Genomic DNA, 17,424 nt, shown 5'->3' with positions numbered 1-17,424 from the left:
TGGTTTCTTTAAAAAAATATATATTAAAAAAAAAAGGGGGGGGGGGGAACATTTGTACTTGCCTCAGCAAGCCCAGCTTATTCCCACGTAAAAATCACCATACAGGCAAGAGCAAAAAAAACCAAAACCAATGACTAGATAAGTGTCAATATACCCTCCCCACAACAAAGCACTGCTGGTTTTGTGCCAAATACATAGAGATTAAAGAGACTGCAGATAGTTTGCCTGTCTGGATTATTCAGAGCTATAGACTAAGAATTATTTAGTCAAGAATTTCATTTTGTATTAAAAAAAAAACAAAAAAAAAAAAAAAAAAACCAAAACAAAAAAAACACACCAGTCCTTTAGAACAAAGTGATTACCTATACATATCAACCTCAGCTTTTTGACTCGTATAAGCAGTAACATCTCCCAAGTGATCAACACACAGCAGCCGAAAGTAAGAAGTGGTTTCACTCCTACTAGTGATCACACAGGTGGGTAAACATAAGGAACTATAAGGCTTTACTAATTACAGGAAGACGACAGGAGGACATACTCCAGATACCTCTCTAGTGGGCTGTATTGTAACTCACATTCAGGCTTCAGTCCACAAAACCTTTATATGCTGAAGTCACCTGTGTAAAGTTACCTTGAGTAACTGCTGACAGTGTACACAGGCTTTGCTGTCTCAACAGTGGTGGACAATGGGATTCAGGCTCTGAAGCTGACCTCCAGCGCATACACAAATCGAATACTTTCTGTGTTCAGGGTGTGCCAAAGAAAACGTTGATAAAACATTTTTTCTTATTTAGTGACATTAACCAAGACTTCAACAACTTTTCTCGCTCATTTATGTCTTCTCAGAGTCATGACTAGAGAAGAAAAACATGAAAGAGGTTTTATATCTCACAGCCTGAAGGAAACGGATTTGCAATATTCAAGAACAGTTCAAAATCTACAAACTCTGACACAGTGGACAAAGCCTTGCATAAAGTGGAACTGCTGCCTGCACAACAGCCACTTGAAATAAATGCATTAATGCTATGCTGGAGTTACATACCTTCATATATAAACAGTATTTCAGTTGGAATTTTACGTAATATATTTACTATAGCAGAGCTGTTTGAAGACCACACACACACACACCCCCAGCTCTCCACACAAGAAAATTAAACACAATGCCTTTCCCCCCCCCCCCGTACCTTGGCCCTAAGTTGTCTCTCCTCCCTTTCTCACAGAGCTTACAAGCTATTTATTTTCCCAAGAATTCTTTGTTCTGATTTGTAGCTATCCTGCATCAATAAACAAAGACAACAAAGCAAGAAGCTTTTATACTGGTCAACTAATACTTAAATCTGAACAGAGAGGCATAAATTGGAGTAACAGTATATAAGGGTTCTAATTGTGCCACTGCATATCCTGCTCTTTCTTTCTCTCCTCTCAAACCTTGCCAGTTCATCTCCTTCCTTGCTATTTCTTTTACGTATACTTTTGAGGAGTGTATTTATGTTGCAGAACACAGACATTTTAGTAAAGAAAGAGAATAACGGTAAATTTTTTAAGAAAACTGTTATAATTTAAAAAATAAGATGAGAAATCCTAACTAAATCTTTTTCTTAAGATTTTTAAATTTTCATTTTGTAAGACAGAATTAATTGTCACTCCGATTTCTGAGCCCCCAGGGCACATATATAGAAGGGTTCTCCCGTATTCAGGGCCTCTGGTCTACCCAAGAAGAAAACAGGAAGCAGCCTGGGTGTGACCTCACTCGCTGAGGTCAGCGCTATTGTTGCACTTCTGCACACTTTGGAAGTGTTTTAAAGTGATATGTCTCCATTATAGCTTTGGTACAAAAACAGGAAATAATCAACCAACGCCTCTCAAGAGGAAGGATATTAACAGAACTTACTCAAAACACCCATTTCTCTAACAGATACCATCCCCAATTTTAAGGAACTGATGAATGTATGTGCCTAAAATTGCATGGACAGCTAGAAAGGAGAGGTTGCAGAAGAGACCCACAAGCAAACAAGAGATCAGTGGGATATGGAGAGAGTCTTGCTTCGTGTGCCAACATGCCCCACACACTTACATCACAAATACAACCCCACCCACAAACTGTGTGGCAGAAGCAGTTTCAAGCCAACAGTATTGCTCCTCCCTTCCTCCACAAAACACATCATACCTCCCTACACATCATAAAGTAGTATGTGCCATTTATACACACATAGCTATTTAGCTTGTGATTTTCATACAACTTTGAAATAAAGCCTGCCACACAAAAATGTTTGTATTTCCTGCAATAACTATTTGGAGTTACTAAGAGAAGTAATTTCAGCCAGATGAATGTAAATATCCGTGTTCACCTTCAGAATTCAGTATGGTAAGTATCAACCTTTAGTATTTTTCACTAACAGAGGAAAGCAGAGGCATCTTGCAGGAGTGCTGCTGGGTTTAGAAGCCAATGCCACTTTATCAGTGCTGCTGCCACTGAGCACACAGCTTGTCAAACAGAGAGCAAACCCTCACCACAACCAGTCTTAACAGATCACAACATGTCTCTGTCTGATGACTGGTTTGATTATGGTTTCCATGGAAGACAAAACAGACCAATAAATATCGACCTTCTTAACAGCAGTTACAAAACAGACAAAGAAAATCACTGCTTTGAAATTATGAGTGAAAGAATTCTATTACGTTTACTAGGAAAAATGATCAGTGACTTTAGACTTCTACTCTTTTTTTTTTTAATACAGTAAGTTGACAGCTTACTAGATGAGTGTTTGGTGCTTAGAGATATCAGAGTTTATTTCTAAAGCACAGACAAGTACATTCATAAAACATGCACAGAAAGCCCCTACTCTTCTTTGCCCACACACTAGATTCTAAGAAAAACCCAAGAAATTCAGTGTCAAGCACAAGACTGAAAAAAACAGAGGAAGCAAGGAATTTTAAAAGTCATGAATATTTCACAGTCCAAAAGTAACATTCTCACATCTTATATTCATTATGTTCATTTCCAGGTCAAAATATTTCGGTATGCAAGCACAGGTTTATTTTTATCACACTCCCTGCAAACAGAACTTCCTGTGAAATTCAAATTGTGTTGTCTTTAGTGACTGTAATGACAATTCTCCAGTGAAAATTTGGATCACTGACCACAGGACAGTCCATCACTGAACAAATTATTACTGGTTTTACAATTCAAAACAAGTAAGAAATGACAAGAAAGCTTAATTAAGCCAAAAAGATACAACCCCAAGTAACAAGACAGAGATGGTTCCAGTCCATTTTTTTTCCTTGAGGACATACAGAGCAAGCTAACACACTGTTATATTTCTCTTCAAATACCTAGCTATACCCAGAAGCTATTCTAAGAAGTTTTCCTACGAAGAGCGTAGAGGGACAATTCAAAGTCATTTTGAAAGACCACTTATATTTAAATCCATCTCTAAACAAGTTTGATTTTGGAATTTCCTAAGGGTCTAACACATTGATATTTACTGCAGTGGCAGAGTACCCTTGCATCTTGTAGGGCCAAGCAGTGTTATGCATACAAAATCTGGTCTGGCACCTACATGCATAAAAGATTGCTTAAGCAGCCTCCTGTTTTCTGACAGTGTGCAGACTGAATGGTATGCATAAAATTCATGAAGTACACAGAAAAAAAGCAAGTTTAAAGTCAGTGGAGAAGACACACATTAACAAACATTAATACCTTCTACAGGACAAGTGCCTCAATTCAACTGAGATGACTATTCGCTTGACTGAAATAATTCCTGACTGACAGTTTTCTGAAGTGGGGCATTCTTACACACTTCAGGAGAAGAGACCCCAGCAGTACCAGTTACACACACATTGCACCCTTTCTAATGTTTCACCAGCTTGGGGGGAAAAAAAAAATGCATTTGATCTATACATAGTCTTCAGCACCCTTCCCTCCTCCTCACCATTCAGCACCACACACACTCCCTTGGTACCAAAGTTACAGCGAGGCATTATGCAGTTCACATAATCATGCAGCTGTAACATTTAGCATACAGCTGTAGTCTTTCATAAGAAAACAAGGGAATAAAAACCTTTGGGTTTTTTTATACTAATTATCCAAAGAGCAGATAAAACTATTACCCTCAGGTCTAATTTTAATTTTGCTTTTGATTCACAACACATTTCTGGTCAATTATTTGTGATTCAAGCCACAAATATCAAGTCCTCTTCTAGACTGGAGTTCAGTCTGCTTTAGTAGGTTTCTCTCTCTTCTCTTCTTCTTTGAGATACATACTATCATAGGCCTGTAAAAGAAAATAATCTATCAGCAACCTCACTTTACAGAGGGACACTGAATTAGAAATCTCAAGAGCAGAAAGTGAGAACCCCAAGTACTGTTTTTCACTCCTACTAACCCAAGTACAGGATTAGGAGTACACAGGCTGTGTAACTACCACAGGTACCACTTCTGATGAGATTGATATATCTGATCCATACTCTTTTGAATTGCTTTTAATGTTTCTCATGCAGTATTTCCAGTTTTCAAATGGCCACCTACTAAAAAATAAAAGTATTTAAGAAAGATACTATATTGAAGCAGGATGTACCACCGTGTTCCTATGTTCATACTTGCAGGGTTCTCAAAATCAAGGCTGTCTTTACAGTAGGAATATCTTAAGCATACTGATTATATCTAGACAAAAAAGAACACAAAAACTTTTAGGCAAGATAAAAACCTCTCATAAAAAAAAACCTATCTAGATAAAACTGGCATTATTTAAAAATAAGTTGTAAATTAAACTTGTGATTATTTTTCACACCTTTACAATGCATTAAAATCCAAATATATTTGTAGAGTTCACAGCCCAAAAAGAATAAAAAGACATTCAGGTCACATGAACTGTATACAAACTGTAAGTGCCCAAAAGTCAGAAATTACCCACCTGGCTATTAGAAGGAAAATTACTCTAGATAAGGTTTCCAACATAAAAGGATGGAAAAGAACATGCTGAAGGAAATAATTACAATATTCCCACTAGAATCAATCTTCTCTAATGTGTCACTTTGGGATTTTTTATTATTTTTTTTTAATACAATAACTTTTCCATGAAAATGTGACACTCACTGGGTTATAAATAGCAAAATTCTCCTGCGGAGACAAAGCCCCAGGTTATAGACAGGAATGTATCTGACAGGCACTGTGGCCACAAGAGAGCCTGTGGCTCCACAACCTGCTTTGCTGAAGGTTATATTTCCAACCCACTGAAACTTCTGTTCTTGTAAATATTTTCTACATATCTCGGTCAAAGTGAGCTGGGTCAAAAGTAGCCTAGCCAAGTACATCATCTCTGCTTCTACCCTTCACCAAAGAGCTGACACTGTTCTTGTAAGGCTTTTAACCTTTGGCATATGCATACTACTAGTTTAGCATTTTTCTCATCAATTGTCTGAAAGATTACTAAGCCAAGTGTAAAGCAAAACGATACCTGTCTCAACAAAAAGGCAAACATTAGCCATACCAACGAAACTCTCAATCAATTTAACTATTTGCTTAAGGAGTTAAGCTCTCAGCTGTCATCTTGTCAAAAGTTACTATGAAAGTCTCCAATTCAGGGCTATAAGGCTTCTGTAGAGATTGAGAAGAGAAAATTGCTCAAACCTCTGAAGCAACACCATTAGGAAAAATCAATTTTCCTCATTTCATCCCTTTTCAAAGTGCATGTTTGGCTTTTGATGCACATCTATTTGCATTTATAACGAACTATAAGAGATGAGAGGGGGGAAAAAAGCTTCTATGACTTCCTGCCTCCAGCTACCTGACCTTCCCAATTTGCTGCTTTTTCCTAAAGCCTAACAGCAACACAGTGCTGACACCATCACACACTCATTACCAGCATTTTTCCTTTGGACTTGTATTACATTTTTATCCTGCTGTACAAAAATAAAAATATCCAACTCCTTCTTTTAGGCTGCTTTTAGGACAACAGAGGAGTTTCCCCTTTCTGTTGTGTATTTTAAGAGTGTTTTACTTCCTGGCCACCTCATTATCCATACTTCAGATCGCTTTTTTTGCTTAGACACCTTGTATTCAAACTACTAGAAAGAGCAACCGCAATAGAGAAGTTTCTTGTCCTTCAAGTGTCAGTCACTAAGATTTAAAAGGGACAGTTAACATCCTATGAAATACTGCAACACTTTCCTGTGGACCGTTGCCCTTCTCCCCCAAGATGGTTAGGAGCACCCAAACATTCCTACTGTGTCCTTCCTACCGATCCAATGGAAGGAAAATGGTATTATCATCATTATTTGAAGCAGCTGGACTTAGTGTTTTCGTGAAAACTCTGCTGTGTCATTTTTTTAACTCTGCCTGTTGTACCTCATGCTTAGATTGCTACAAAACTTGATGAGCTCTTGTACTTCCTTTCCTTCCCATCACCAACATGCACACATAAAGTACTCCAGTTCGCATTCTGACACAGCAGCACAAGATAAATACATTTGTTTAAACCTAATTTATAATTTGAAGGGGAGAGAAGAGCTTTTCTAGAACAAACCTACCCAAAACCTAATATACTACAGATACATTAATTTTTTAGGAGACTTGACATTACACTGCGCTGCCAAAATCTTTAAGTCAAATCACCAAGACTGACCAGAGTCACTAGATACATACTGAGGCTCTAAATTCATGCTGTCTTAAATCAGTTTTTGACAAGTGTAGCAGCTATATATGCCACCTGAGTATTTCCTTCAGCCCAGTAACAACTAAGCTCAATCTAAATCAAGAATCTGAAGGAAGGAACATGTCTTCCATTTCCAAGCTTAGGATAAAATTGGTTTACATGAACAATCACTTAAAGTGATCAGCCAAGATAGAAAGGGTCACCAGAAAAACACTCAGATCAAGTATTTCTTTTTATCAGAGCAATTTTAAATATGTGTTTTAACAACAGATCATGAATAAACACCTTTAAGACTTTAAAGATGTACAAATGCACAAACTGCATTTTAGTATGTAAATTTAAATTTACATAACTGCAATATATTTTAGAAATAATTACTACAGTAAAAATATATATATATAGGGCAGCAAAAACTTAAGACAAAAATTAACCCAACAAGAATCAATTTTTCAGGTTACCCTGAATCTGCTTGGGTTTCCTGTGCTAGATGAGATGCTGACAACTGAACTAATAACTGCACTATGAAAACAAACAGATCCAAGAGTCCCCACTGCTGATGGTGAGGTTATTTGTTCTTGTCAAAGATGCCAAGCCAGTCAGAAAGTGCAGCTCCAAGCTCTTCAATCTCACTTAAGAAACATATTGAATCCTGTGATTGATTTGATGGTTTTATTTTGGTTCCCTCTCTCCCATTTGAAAATTAAAATCTTATAAATTAATTTTAATCTTAATATTACTCAGCTTTTCTAGTGTTTCAAAATAGTAGGCTTCATAATGACTCAAACACTTGGCTTATGCTGAACATCCATGTTTAATACTTGTCTGAGATCTAACATAAGAAAGAGGGGATAACAACAGTTTCTGCAAATTGGCAGAACTATTTTGCCTCCAAACAACTATTTTCATATAACAGGTGGAACTTGAAACTGTCTTTTACTCTAATTTAAGTCAGACTTCTGTCTTTTCCTTCCTTTCCAGTTTAAGTCCTTTCAGAAGGCAACAGGCTGCAAGAATTACAGAAACTGAATCAGAATTTGTTTTACTGTATGTCAGCATTTACTTTCAGAAGCTGAGACACCTTAAAGGAAATGAAACTATCTTCACTGCATAACTAGTTGCTAGCCAATGTCCATTTGTACTTGCAACTCATAATAATCAGAACATCGAGCATCTGATGGCATCCAAGTTGACATCCATTCAAAACATTAAGAAGTTCACCTCTTGCTCTTTTGTTTCTGGCTTTCTGCAAAGATGGACTGTTTCATTGTTCCCACATTGCTGAACACATTAACACAATCTGAAACAATATAGATCCTTTTAAATTAAAGCTGCGGTGTTGTATATCACTGCCTCACATTATCTAGAAAGCTCTTTAAGCTTTCTGCCCTAATATCACATCAAACCACAGCCTTAAGAAAACAGTGTATGTTCACATTTTTCATGATCACTTGCTCTAGTTCTGTTTAGCATCTTTAACATAAATTCTATGACAAAAGTCCAAGTTGCAAAACACAGAGGTTTCATACAAGAACAAAACAGTAACAACTAGATTTAATTACACACTTAAAAAGATGAAATAAGTGACAGGTCTGCATCCAATTAGAGAAAAGAATTTTGGTGGAACTTGGAAAAAAAATATTTTCTTGATTGGCAATACTATGCATACTTTCTAAATAGCAAGTTCCAGGCACACGTTAACTGCATTAAGCTGAGAATTTATATTCTCAGATGGTATTAAGTACAAAGCATAATCACTGCATTATCATTGTCTCTTGGTATTTACATTCCCTGAGCATGCACTGCACATCGAGCTCAGAGATTTCTAATTTCTTACTAGTTTGATGAGACTGTTATGACTCCTGATGTTAAAAAGATAATAAAGCAAATGACCCTGTCTTCAATGACACAGTCTTTTGTCAGATGCCAGAACTCTGGCAGAGAAGACAGTAACTGAGGAAGATCTACAATATTGTAGGGTTTGGGGTTTTATTTCTTACTTCACCTTCAGAATCTCATATTCATCAATTTTGTTGCATTTTTTAAAGTTCTTCTAGGAGAGAACTATGCACAGTTCTGTATGCAAGAATAATTTTGCAAGGTTTTATAATGAGGTGCTAGGTTTTTCTTTAGAAACTGTTTGGAAAATTAAAATACCTGGACAAATTAAACACTAGATATCTTAGTACTTAAGCAACATAAAGATGTAGCTGAACCTTTCATTATCCATTATATATTTCATTACATTTGTAGCCAACAATCTTCTATTTAAGACTCAAATGACACAAGTGGTCAATCAAGACCAACTTTTTGAGACTCAGGACAGGATAAACAAGAGAGAAAGCCACCAGCCATTTGCTGTACCACTTCAACAATACAAGATACAGAAAAAGATGCCCCTGTAACCTGATCAAATTTTTCATGATTAACAGATGACAGGTATTATAGGCTTGCTTCTCACGGTATTAAATCTACACAACTCTTCTACACTGCCCACTGTAAAAACTGCTCATTTCAAAGAAATAATGTGTAATTCAATATTGCCTCTATTTTGCTATATTAAACACACAGCGAGACATATCCATGTATGTACGATCTCCCTCTTTTTCCTAGCCCCCTTCTTTCAAGATAAAAATCAGTCTGTTTTTTGGAAGCACAAATTAACTTCACCACAGCTATTGTGTTTAAGATTCACAAACAAACATTGCAAAAACCCACTGAAGATTCCCATCCCACTAAAATACTTTCAGGATTGTTGGGATTTGTCATGTGGTTTGTTTTGTTTTGATCTGTTGATACAGTTATTATTCCTGTTAACATTACTTCAGACTTTCCCCAACTTTAACCAGTAATTACATCTGTTGTATCTGTCATTTAATTGTCAAATTAGTCATCTTTTACATCACTTCCAGTATTTCTATTAGCAGTCAGAGAGCAGCTTTGGGTTTTCTTCTGCACCCTCAAATTAGTCTGAAGGCTCATGTCCCCTGATATCACCCCTACTCCCCACAAGAATGGCCAAAAATCTATGGATCCTCCATTTATGCTTAGGGAGGTATATGAAATTGTGTAAAGCTCATTAAACGCTCTTTCAGTGAACTCTGCAAGTGAAGCACTGCAACCCCTACAAATCAGAATGAGCCTGCGCTGACAACTGGCCAAAGAGGAAAAGCACCCAGCTATAACTGGGGAACCCCTTCCCCCAGACCAAGTGCTCCAAGCTCCCAGTTCACGCTGGCAGCAGAAAATGGACAAAACATTTTTCAAGCAGAGACCAAACTAGAATACAAAACTCCACTGAACACGTAAAACTCATCAGACTCAAAATGACAGTTTTCAACTCTCCCAATGCTTTTATGGTGAGTTTTAAAGGTCTCCAGAGCATTTTGCCATTTCCCCCCTTCCTTTCTTAATACTCTACCTAGCAGAGAACAGCTACTACTCTGATGTTTCAGAAACTGATTATATATAATCAAATTAAACTCTAAGCAAATTTTTCCTCAACTTGCACTTAGCTTTGAGACTTACCATGCTCCTAGCTCAGAACTGAAAACCAGCCTGGAAAATCACGTATTTTCCAAGCTACAACAATCAATTCTAATAAAAGACAACATGTCCATTCCCAAACTGCATAATTAACAAGAGGGAACAGATCAAGGCTTATTTTGCATTAGTTCAGATAATATTATGGCATAAGCTAAACTTGACTGACAGATATAAACGATGTGGATGCTTTTCACATTTTCTAACAGAAACCAAACTAAAAATTAAAGAAGCTGATAACCTCAGTAGGAAATGCAAATAAAATTAAAAAGACTTTTTTCGGGGAGAGGGGGGATGCAAATTTGGATGTGAAAGCCAGCAATACTTACTAAGAGTGACACAAAAAGCATCTAATGACTTTGCACTTTTCCTGAAGAGAGTACCTTCAGATTTACTCCTGTCGCAAAATACACGATGAACATATGACATAACCCCTGGCCACAACACAAATTTATGGAAACCCAAAAAAGTTCTAGACAGGTATAGAAATAAAAAATAAGAGTTCTCCTACATATTCCATAAACCGGGGAACTGCCTGTTGCTGCCAGTCGTACAGACTTTCAACTCCGAACTGCAGGGCTGTCTGACACTGCTGGGGTGGCAGGAGCATTCTGGACAGCCCGGCGCATAGGTCAGCCTGCCACCGACACTGCTGGTACTACTGTTTCAGCCCCGGGCCTGTTCCTGACGACCCCCAGGCACAAGATGCTACCGAGGCGAGAAGAGGCACCAAGATGATCTCTCTGCCACCAGCTCCCCAGGCGGCTGGAGCCGTCCGCTCCGCTTCTCACCGCCCAGCCTGAGGACGAACCTCTCCCTCCCTTCCTGGCCCCCCCCCGGGTCCCCTGCCCTAAGGCCACGACGCCCTGGAGACCTCACCCTGCCCCGACAACACCCTCCTCCGCGGGGGCTGGGCGCGGCGCCTCGGCATGCCCGCGCTCTGGGACGGAGGGGGACGGGATGGGACGAGAAACCGACGATGCCGCCCAACTCCGCTGCGCCCAGCCGCTCCCGACAGACCCCTGCGCCCGCAACCCCGGGGCAGGACAGCGCCCCTCACCCTCCCGCATCCTCAGGGCGGCGCCCTGGCAGGCCCCCTCCGCCCGCGGCCCCAGCCAGCGGCCCAGTGGGGAGCGCAGGGCTTTACCTGCGTCGAGGGGTCTTTACCTGCTGTGGAGGGCCGCAGCGGGGCTTCCGGCCGCCCTTGGGCCGCTGCTGGCGGCGACACCCGCAGCAGCCTCAGCGCTCACTCCCGCTGCGGCGGGGCTCTCCCCGCCGAGCACCGCCCCCTTCCCCCAGCGCTGCGGTGTGGTGGTGCCGCCCATGCTCCCCCCCTCCCACCCGCGGGATGGGGCCGCCCGCGAGGGGCGGGGGCCGGCGGGCGCGGGGCGGTAGCAGCGCTACGGCGCGGCCCCGCCGAGTACTCTGGGTGGTCCCGGGCGGCAGGGGACGCGACACGCCGGGGCTTCCCGCCGGAGCTTCCCGCCGGAGCGGCTCCATCTGCTCCGCGCTGAGGGGCGATGGGACCCAGCACATCCCCCGGCTCCGCAACCCGAGCAGCACCGCCCCAGACGGGAAGGGCGATGGAACCTTCCGCCCGGCCCCGAGCGGCCGTCGCCCGCCGGCAGCCCCTGCCCGCCCTGTGTGCGACTGAGCGCGGCGCGGGGGCGGCCGGAGCAGGAAGTGAGCCTGCAGCCCCCAGCAGCTTGCCCGTGCCAGCGGGCACCTCCCGGCTGAGGCTGCCCTGATGGCGGTGGAACGCCGCCGGCCGCCCCGCGGAACCAGCCGCCGCCCTCAAGCAGCCCTGGGGGACGGCCACTGCTGCCAACCTGGCAGAACTTCGCCCTCCGCCAGTAGTGGCCAGGTTCTGCGGGCATCCTCTGCTCCGCCGCGGCCCGGGAGGGAAATACCTGCGGGCTCGCCGCCGCCGGGTAACGGTCCGCGCGGGTGTCACCGAGCCGCCGCCTCCATGGCGCTCAGTCCCGACGGGAGGAGCTCCTCCCCCTCCCTCATGGACCCAGCCAACGTGACGGGCCGTTGCCATGGCTGCACAGTGCTGACGTCAGAGCGCTTAAAGAGATAGCGCCGCAGAGATCCCCGCGCCGAGGCTTGCCGAGCCCGCTGTAGCTCAAGGTGGCGTGGAGGGGCGAGGCCGGGCCGGGCGGGGCTCCCTCGGCCGCAGCAGGGCGGCTGCGTTCGGGGGGGGGGGCAGTGTAGCAGCGGTGTCCGCGGAAGCCTCGTGTTAGGTACCGGCCGCTGAGCGGAGAAGCCGCCCCCCCCGCAGCTGTGGGGCTGTGCGGCCGTATTGCCGAATGCCGGCAGCGGGTGGGTTTCCCGGCACGGCGGCAGGGACCCGGCTTTCTTCCGGGCGCCCGGCGGGTCTGCGGGCCCGGGTGGAGCGGAGTGCAGGGCAGGGTAGGGCTGGGCTGGGAACAGGCTGGCGGAGCAAGCGGCATCCCGCGGGGCGGCGACTGGCCCACGGGTGTCCGCCGAATCGGCATTCAGCTGCGATCAGAACGGCTCCTTCCCTTCGGCCCATGGGGAGCACACGTTTTCCATAGAGCCTTCAACCCCCCGAGCACTCAGCGGGTTGCTCTGCAGCGGCCCCCGGTACTCGGTGGCCACATCGCCTCGCTTCGCTGCAGTGACCTGGGAGGAGAGGGAGGACGTGACCTGGCCTGGCTGGGACGGGAGGTGTAGCCCGGGGCTGCAGGGACCGCGTGAGCTGCTCACCGGTGTCAGGAAGCGACACTGGCTGAGGCCCCAAACTTCACGTTTTCATTACCTCCTCGTGAGCAGCCCTCGCCTCGGTGGGCATGATCAATAAAAGTCGTATCTCGCCTTTTGTGCCCAGTAGGTCACGTGTTTCTCCTTGGTTAGTAGCAAGGAGTAAGTCCACTGACCTTTGCAGGGCAGTAAGAAGGTAGAAGTGATGTGTGCCAACAGGTACTCAAATCTCATGTATTCCTCTCAACACTGCAATGCTGCATCACTCAGTGGTGCACTCCTACATGCATGTGGGAAGCAGAAAGACCCTTAGGGACTGCATGCCAAGGGTGTATCAGTCTTGGTGTGTTTGTCTCCCCTTCCACATCTGATGCTCAAATCGCAATCAAACCGCCAAACTACACTCACAGCTGACATGAGACCTGAGAACATATGGAATAGCTAGTTAGTGGATGCTGTGGCCACGCTGGAACACACAGTACGTACTGCAGTGAAACAGCTCATTGCTTACCTTAAATCAGTTGTACAGAACATGTATGCACTTCCTTTAACTGACTCAAACCTACTATTTTAATAGCTTTGTCCTGGTTGCAAAGTCTACTTTGTGCTCTCCTGCACTGCAATACATCTGTCCTCTGTTTATTCAAAGGACGGCTGTCATTCAGCAATATGTTTACTTTGCATTTAATGAGTGATCACATAGCAAAAACCAACAAGGAATGGATTTGATTTTGTTGTCCATACCTGAAGAAGAAAAAACCAGCTCTCTCAGAGTCACTATATCACTGTATAAGTTGGGTAACTTATTATAAAAGGGAGAAATTGGCACAAGGATAGTGTTGCCTTATATTTTTCTTAATTCAGCCTTCAGAACTCTTGAGTAGTGATTACTGACAAGATACAGCCCCAGAATAAGCACATAATTTCTCAAGTTTTGAAACAGCTCTGGAAAATAGCAGGCAGTTAGCAAAGCCCCAGGAAAGTTCAGATGGTATTTAGGATGATATTTAGGTAGTTACATATTATGAAATTATCAGTCTTTGTCCTTCCAGTGGAGCAAATTAAAACGTTTTATAGAAATTACATCATTTATCCTCATGGCTCATTTGGAAGTCAAGGAAGTTCCTGCAGTTGCAGACTGGGAAAATAAAGTATAGGACATGGTCCTCAGCAAGCAAACTCATCTCGCAGGGGTGGCATTGCTGCCACCATGGTGGTCCAAGGCTAATAGCAAAACCGAGTTTGCAATAGCAGCATCTTTTCTTAGGCCAACAATACAAATAAAAGCAATTGCGTCTCCTTATAAAACTCATCTCACCCATTGTGTAGTCTGTCTAGTCATTTATTACACAAAGAAGTTATGAATTCCTACTCCAACAGAAGTTCCCAGTCCAGCTACTGGCAATATTTTACAACCAGTTTTTATCCAGTTCTGTTTCTGATCACCACTCTGCAAAATCAGAGCTACCTCTAATGGAGCTATTCTTATGCCAATTCAGCAATATGCTTTGTGTTATTTTAGAATTTATATAAGGAATCCATTTGTTCTGCAGTGAAAGAGAAATGTTGAGATACAGTGCCAGATGAGTTTTTAAAATCAATATCTAGATCAGTTTCTCTAACATGTTCTCTTTGAATTATGAGTTACTTCAGCCAACACAGAAACTTTGGTTTCTGATAGATTAAATGCTACTGGAGGCTTCCAGAGCTTGGATTCCTGCCCGTTGAGTCTGAAACATCTCCAAAGGGAAGGTAGAGGAAGGGAACCTGTTAGGAGGTTGTACTGATTTCACTGTAACTGCAAACCAATTTTGTGAACCACCACATGTCAGAACAGTGAATGGGTAAGAGAAAGTATAGAGATACTTTCTAAAAAACTCCCATGTCCTGGCAGAGTCTGAGATCAAAAAGTATAAAGATGGACAGCACACATATAATCTCAATGGCTAAAAATACCACTAAACTTTATGCATGTTTTTTCTTGGTTCAAGAGAAATGCAGAGTTCATTGTCAGACTGGTACTTTCCATGTTTCAGAAAGCCCCTACATTTCATCAGCCCATTATCTGATCACTTCCCAAGACATTTCAGGATCATGTTGTTCAGGAGACAATATGAAAATAAACCCAATGAACCAACAGACAAACCAGGTAACTATGAGACAAAGATTCAGAGGGAATCCCCTCCACTGGTGTGACTGAATCACACCACCCCTTTGACTGACTTTAGTATGACAAAAGAAAAACATAAATTGCTCATTCAGACTTCAGAATTAATTTATCAATGTGGCAATCCACTTTCTTGACACCTCTGTAGTGGCAACACTGGTTTTCTTTCATGATTATTTTTTTCACTGATTAAATCAGACCCTTCCGGCAGTACATACACTTCCGTTTTGTTTTATCCTCATTCTTTGTTTATGTCTGACAGCATTTCTGCTGCTGTAATCCACACAGCTATTCAGGTGAGGTGCTAATCTACATAATTTTCCCCTTGCCTTTCCATTAAAAATTAAAATGGTGATATCCCTTACTAATAAATGAGGAATCTTACATCTTTCTTTATTCAAACTTTATGAAGAGACAGAGACTTGAAAGTTCATTTAATTTACTGATATATTTTAGTTACTATGCTAAGCAGGATTACACATATTGTCTTTCTATCCCATTATCCATGATGGGAAAACATATGCACATTCAGATACCCCTTCCTCAATTCATTCCTAAATATGAAAGCAAATATTTTACTGCTGGTTTTATTCTTAATCAAGTGCAACATTCACCCATTTCAGGACCCCCCAACTTGATCAGCTGCATGACTGAAGCATATAGATCATCTTTTGTCATTCTCTCAGTGGCCCTGTTTACATATGGATGACCTTTCACAGCACCAAGCAGCAGTGATCTCTGCACACCAGCTGATGCTCTACATGAAATGCATCTAAGCCAGCAGTTCAGTTCACATTGCGTATGTCTCTCCAGAAGTTAAAGAATGAATGCAGACACCAACTGCACTAGCTGCTCACCACCGGCTATGGTCTGTGGATCACTCTTTAACTGGGCAGCTGGAGGAGAGTATCCTCACTGTGTTTTACTAGTGTCTACTAAGAAACAATGAGCTTCAGTTTCTAAGGCTGCCAATCCAGCATAATTCAGTTCCTTTTATATCCACATGCTTACTCTCTAATACTTAATTCAAAGAAAAAAAAAAAACCAAGCAAAAAAGAATGTCAGGAGAAACAGTAATAATATTTTTCTTCTTTATTTAGAAGACTGAAGAAATATTGGGTGTCAGAGAGTACATTTACTTTCTGAGGTCCAGTAAAATTACTGATGAAGCTACACAGTTGGATGGTTGTGCAGCTACAGCTTTGAGTCTAGAGTCCTGATTCCAGTGAGCCAGGTGATTCATCCTTTAAAGAAAATTGAACAATCAGTGAACACTATTCAAATAGGAGAAAGAGGAGTGCATATGTATGCAAATATGCTTTATGTATGGCCTTGTGTATGTGTGTATTTATGAATATTAATAATAATATATTAATATTTCTTTCAGGCAAAATGATGAAGGATACTCTTGGAACCGCTGCAAATGCTCACCATAGAAAAACAGTAACAACAATCAATCAGGCTGAAAAAGACATTTGATCTATACTGTTCCCTTCAAAGACCAGTTGCAACATTGAGAGATCAGTAGCAGGTTTCACGCACTTAACGGTAATTTGCAGGGTATTTCACCAGTGTTTAAGATCACTAAGTGAGGCAGAGGAAGGAGAATCTGTATTTAAAACCTACATAGAAAAATTTAAGAGTCTGCCCGAAAATCCCAGACTCAGAGGATGAAGCCTCACATCAGCTGTAACTCTCTGGCAATGATTTTGCTTGAAATGGCCAGGGAGAAGGCTCCTTTCTACCAAGGGTGTGGGTGTGGAATTGTAATAGACGCTTCCATAAACTGCTGTCTGCTCAAATGTCATGATGTTGGCTTTCTGCCTCATTTTCAGCTGCAGAGAACAGCAGATGGGAGGGGCAGAAACAATGAAGATCCCTTTTTAACTCTCAGTTTGACAAATCTCCCAACCCTTTTCATCCAAATAGCTTTTCTCCAAACTATTATGAATGGTGTTTTCTAGATCCTGCTTTGGAAATTACAATTGCTTTACTGTATTCCTAGCCTGATCTTAAACCTCAAGAATTTTACAGTGTTGGCAATAGGGAGCAAACAAGGGTTAATTAACCGTACATAGAACAGCAAGTGATCACTTTTGGCGAGTTTTCAGTTACTTCAACCAATAAAGAGCAGAATGTACATTAAAGTTGTGTTCCAGGTACTAAGTGGTATGAACAGAGACAAAAGAGAAAATGTGAATAGGCATGAAAGAATCTTAAAGGATTCAGTAAGTGACATGGGCAGTAAAATACTGTAGAATTAGGAAGAAAGAAGTATTGAAGAAGTTTTATTCTGTTCAGTCTGTCCAGAGATTGTTTGGCTCCTTTATGGAACAA

General features: G+C 42.1%; 1 protein-coding gene across 1 annotated transcript in view; it reads right to left on the bottom strand.

Moving 5' to 3' along the window:
• The window catches only part of GNB4 (G protein subunit beta 4), a 33,064-nt gene extending 20,849 nt beyond the window's left edge, over window positions 1–12,215 (bottom strand). The window contains exon 1 of the mRNA XM_061353526.1: window positions 12,104–12,215. The gene's annotated coding sequence lies outside the window, so the exon portion shown is untranslated. The remainder of the gene's footprint in view (window positions 1–12,103) is intronic.
• Window positions 12,216–17,424: the final 5,209 nt, after the last annotated feature.

The sequence above is a fragment of the Neopsephotus bourkii genome, unplaced genomic scaffold (assembly GCF_033783945.1).
Source record: "Neopsephotus bourkii isolate Nb327-2 ecotype Australia unplaced genomic scaffold, CSIRO-AGI_Nbou_v1 NB_678, whole genome shotgun sequence".
Lineage (NCBI taxonomy): Eukaryota > Metazoa > Chordata > Aves > Psittaciformes > Psittacidae > Neopsephotus > Neopsephotus bourkii.
Note: the sequence above shows the minus strand (reverse complement) of the source record. Positions and strands in the feature narration are given on the sequence as shown.